This window comes from Phascolarctos cinereus, unplaced genomic scaffold (assembly GCF_003287225.1).
Source record: "Phascolarctos cinereus isolate Bilbo 61053 unplaced genomic scaffold, phaCin_HiC Scaffold_5;HRSCAF=322, whole genome shotgun sequence".
Taxonomy (NCBI): Eukaryota; Metazoa; Chordata; class Mammalia; order Diprotodontia; family Phascolarctidae; genus Phascolarctos; species Phascolarctos cinereus.
This window is the reverse complement of record NW_027555958.1, coordinates 421,479,968-421,485,264: the sequence shown is the minus strand read 5'-3', so window position 1 is coordinate 421,485,264 and position 5,297 is coordinate 421,479,968. Positions and strand designations below refer to the sequence as shown.

Here is a 5,297-nt window from a genome sequence, read left to right as displayed (position 1 = left end):
CTTTTTGAAATGCAGGTGGCAGTTAACTACGGGACTTTAAATTTATTTCAAAGGAAGCAAAAGGGAATGATATCAGAAGGAGGTCAGAAGAGAGGGAAACTGGCTTCTTTACCCATGGAAGAAGGAAAGATCGCCCTGTGCCTAATACTCTGGGCTAGAACAGAAAGCCTGGGTTGTAGCCCCAGACCAATCTAGCTCAGTCTGCATCTGACAGCCTTAAAAAGTAAGTCACTCTCCTGCTCTGGGCCTCATCTGCTCAAATAGGGAATCTGATAGAAGTGACACGATATATTTGATACGGCACTGGACCAGTGTCAGGAAGACCAGGGTTCAAATCCTGCCTCAGACTCTTACTAGCTATTTGACCTTGGGCAATTCACTTAACCTCTCTGTGCCTCAGTTTCCTTACCTATAAAATAGAGTGGTTAGACGTCATGGTCTCTGAGGTCCATCTCTAAATATATGGTCATCTAATCCCATCGAGAACAAGTGTGAGGTGCAAGAATTAACAGATTCTACAAACAAGTAAGACCAGAGTAGCCAAAATAATGGGGTTTGATGGGGACCCATCTTTTCTACCAGAAGCCATTCCCTGAAATTCTAGGGGAAATCACTCAACTCCAAAAGCAGGCAGCAATACATTTAGGATTACAGGGCATAGGTATAAATCCTCACTCTGCCACTTACTCCCCAGTGACCTTAAGGAAGTCACATAACTCAATTTTGTCTTCGGTTTGCTCTTCTATAAAATGAGAGGGTTAAACTAGATTCCTTCTGGTTCTAAATCCTATAAGCCCATACATTTGAGATGTTGAATTTCCACGTAGTTCTGTGCATCTTGTTCACTTGCTCTCCAGACCCTTTTTCTCCCTCTCAGCTAAATCAGACATCCCAGAATTTATGTTACCATTTTCTTGGCCCTAGATCCACAGCAAGATTTGAAGGCATTTTAAACCTGCCTTAGGAGGTGTCAAACACCATTCCAACATTGTGGACATTTATTTGAATTTTCCACTTTCTGTCATAGTTGGTAACATTTCTTCCATTTATTTTGTTTCTCAAGTCATAGAAAACTTTCTAACAGAGCATCAATTTTCTCGGAGTTGAGTTTTTGATTTGTCCATGAAATGAAAGTGTGTGTTCCCTCAAGAACATCTCTAAAATTCCTCAAGTCTGTAATGCTTTGATTGTTTCCCAGCCCTTTTTCTGGGCTGGTAATTTATCTTTGCCACTTGTGTGCAGACTTTAGAGGAGGCATGATTTTGGGGAAGCTGACCTATAATGTAAGAAACTGTACTCAAGATTTTCAAAATCAACTGATCGTGAAGTATGGTTACGAACTGGTTCAGTCAGAGCTGGTGTCTAAACCAAATACTCAATGGGAAAGCATTTTCTTTTATCTGATGTGTCTAATGTTGTCCCAAATGAAACACTAGTTCACTCTTTAACGCTATTTTCTGCAGCTTGTCTCTTTATCTGCCGTTGCTGATTACAATGTTGTTTCTTGAATACTAAAGAGCATATGTAATACTTGCAACATTCACACCAATAGTCAATAATCAATCAATCAATCAATAAACATTTATCAAGTGCCTACTGTGTGCTGGGCACTGTGCTAAGTCAATTTTAACACGTGCATTTATTGTCCTATACAAAATTCTCAAAATTGCAGCAGAGGAATTTAAAAGTTCCAAACTCAAAGCGTGAAAATGGCACTAGAAAATCAGAATGTGTCAGGTACCAATGGAGTGAGGCTAGAGCCAAGTCACCATAGACAGTGTGGCTCAGAAGGTGCCAAGAGTGTTAAAAAAAAAAAAAGAGTTGTCTTGCTGGAGGCGTAAGGTGGGAAAGGATGGTTGACTCAGTTTCCATTAAGAATAATCCAGGCAATCAGAAGAGAAATTTGTCATCTACATTCTAGTAAGGAGTCTCTTTTGGTTGTGGGCTGTACTAGGCAGCTGCTGAGGTCCCTTCTAACTCCAAAATTCAGAGATTTATTTTGGCTGGTTCATATCTCTTCCCCTTCTTTCCACTCCTAAATCTCATCATCCTTTCTTTTTTTAATTTTTTTTAATTTAAAAAAAATTTAAATTTTTTTCACCATCCTTTCTTGTTACTTTCACCCTCAAGTCTCTCCTCTGTAATCCATATTCTGTACAACTACCACAGTGATATTCTTAACATAAATTTATTTATTTTTAGTTTTCAACATTTACTTCCACAAGATTTTGAACTCCAAATTTTCACCCCATCTTGCCCCTCCCCCCACCCCAAGATGGCATGCATTCTGAATACCCCTTCCCCTAGTATGCCCTCCCTTCTATCTCTCCCCCACCCTTCTCTTATCCCCTTCCTCTTCCCCTTCTATTTTCCTGTAAGGCAGGATAGATTTCTGTACCTCATTTCCTGTATTTCTTATTTCCCAGTTGCATGTAGAAACATTTTTTTAAAACATGTGTTTTTAAAACTTTGGGTTCCAAATTTTCTCCCTTCCTCCCACCCCACCCACCCTCATTGAAAAGGCAAGCAAGTCAATACAGGTCATACGTGTACAGTTATGCAAAACACTTCCATAGTAGACATGTTGTGAAAAACTAACTCAATTTCCCTTAATCCTATCCTGCCCCCCCATTTATTCTATTTCTTTTGACCCTGTCCCTCCTCAGAAGTACTTCCTTCTGATTACCCCTTTCCCAATCTGCCCTTCTCTCTGTCATCCCCCTGCTCTCTTGTCCCCTTCCTCCCCTATTTTCCTGTAGGGTAAGACAGATTTCCATACCCAATTGAATGTATATGTTATTCCCTCCTTAAGCCAAATCCTATGAGAATAAGATTTACTCATTTCCTCTCACCTTCCCTTGTTTCCCCTCCACTGTAAGAACCTTTTCTTGTCTGTTTTGTGCGAGATAATGTACCCCATTCTACCTCTCCCTTTCTCCTTCTCCTAGTATAATCCTCTCTCACCCCTTAATTTTATTCTCCAGATATCACCCTTTCATCTTCAACTCACCCTGTGCCCTCTATCTATCTATCTATCTATCTATACATACATACATATAATTTTTTCCCCTCCCACTATCCTAATACTGACAAAGGTCTCATGAGTTATAAATATCATCTTTCCATGCAGGAATGTAAACAGTTCAGCCTTAATAAGTCTCTTATGATTTCTCTTTCCTGTTTACCTCTTCATGTTCCACTTGAGTCTTGTATTTGAAAGTCAAATTTTCTATTCAGCTCTGGTCTTTTCATCAAGAATGCTTGAAAGTCCTCTATTTCACTGAATGAGCATTTTTTCCCCTGAAGGATTATACTCAGTTTTGCTGGGTACACAGTGATATTCTTAAGGCACGTATCTGACCATGTCACTCCCCTCCTCAATAACTCAAAACTCCAATGGGTTCCTATTTGGACAATCAAATATAAACTCCTTTATTTGATATTTAAAACCCTCTGGATGGGGCAAGGAGGGTGGAAAAGACCACTCAAAACTTGAAACAAAAATTTGGGAAGCATATAATTCATTGATTGATAAACAGATCAATCAGATCCCAGTGGCACCATCTGTCGGTACTTTTGCCTGTGCCCTAGACTGCAGCGTTCAGTCAAACAGCCAAGCTTACATATGAGCATTGCAGCAGCCTCCAGAGATATATTACACTGTTTCATGCAATGGATACGTAGCACAAAAACTTCTACAATAGTTCCAAGGCCATTTCTGCTCTGGTACCACAGGGCGGTCCAGTTCTTTGCTGAGATGAAATGAAAGCATGGTTGGCTTCTGAGGCCAATCTCTTGGAGGAAGCTCTAGAGAAATATGGAAAAGATTTTACTGACATTCAGCAAGATTTTCTTCCAGGGAAGTCCTTAACCAGCATCATTGTATATGTACATGTGGAAAATAACAGACAGATATGTTCAACAGAAGTGATTGAAGGTAGCTGAAGCAGAAAGCAAACTAAAGCAAGTGTATATACCTAATTATAACAAGCCATGTCCAAATCAGATTAATGTAAATAATGCCAAGGTTGGTGTTGTAAATGGCACTGGAGTACAGGATTGAGCCCAGGAGTCAGCCAGGCTTGGGAAAGCTGCTATGCCACACAGTCTTACCAGTGGTATTTTTGGAGTCCCCCTAACATGCAATGTCATCTCTGGGCATCTTACTGGACATACTGGAAGAAATATGGTGGCTTGAAAATGCCAACCTGATTAAATGGTGAGAGACCAGGACCAAACCACAGCAACGTAAGTGCTCATCACATCCCTGTGCAGATCAGTGGGAGTCCAAAGTTTGCTATGAAGACAAGACTTCTACCTACATACAACCAAACTGACAAGGATTGCCAGGTGCCTGTGTCAAGGTATATTGAATCCTTGGCATGCAGCAAGGCACCCTTACATGCCTATCAATGATGTTCTATCAAAGTGGAATGTACTGCTCGATTACCGAAGCCTCCCAGAATCTGTTGGTATTAAAACAAATGGTACAAAAACCTTTGGAAGCTATGCCCCAGTATCTAGAGATTCATCCCCACCCTCCAAAGCCAGATGCCATAAAAAGTTTTTCTAGTTCTCTCAACAACCTTACTCTTGTCAAGTCAACTCCAGTCATTAAAAATGGGTCCCCAACCATCCTGGGCAAGAGGAGTTATGAACAGTCCAACAGCGCGGATGAGACCAACTCATAACTTGTTGCTCAATGGGAAATCCTATCAAACAGAAGTCAGATTAATTCATGGTAGATCCCTGCCTCCAGTGAAAAGGAGGATGAACTGATGCTCCCGATGCCACAGAGGAGACCAGTAAAATCTGAAAGTTCCTTCTCATTGCCCTTACAAGCCCATCATCCTTTGACCAAGCCAGTCGCTGCAGCTTAGGCAGCAGCCCCTACCAGTGAATGAGGAGTCCATCATCATGAAGGACTAGCAGCCGTTGGGCCCTTCAGACCAGCTTCGCACCCTGACTGACCCTCTGGAACATCTCTGAATTTGTCCAAAAGACATTTTTTTCCACTGCCTTGCTGAGGCACTGAAGAGGGGAGAATTTGCAAAGCACTAATTTGCATGCTTTAACCCCCTTGAGGAACTTGATTACTTCTGTGACATAAACTGTTTGTGCCTGTGCATTCTCATTCTTTATCTCTTCCAACCCTCTCTCTTCTCCTCCTCTCTCCTGTACCCTTCCTTCTTTTACCTTTCTGCCCTCCTCCCTTCCCTTCTTCTTTCTTCTCACTTTCCTGTCCCTCTTTCTCTCCTTTCTCCCATTCCCAGCCCCCATTTTCTTCTCCTGCCTTT

At 41.3% G+C, this 5,297-nt stretch overlaps 1 pseudogene; it reads left to right on the top strand.

Moving 5' to 3' along the window:
• The first annotated feature begins 1,709 nt into the window (after positions 1 to 1,709).
• Positions 1,710 to 4,972, top strand: LOC110199774 (metastasis-associated protein MTA1 pseudogene; annotated as a pseudogene).
• The last annotated feature ends 325 nt before the right edge of the window (positions 4,973 to 5,297 follow it).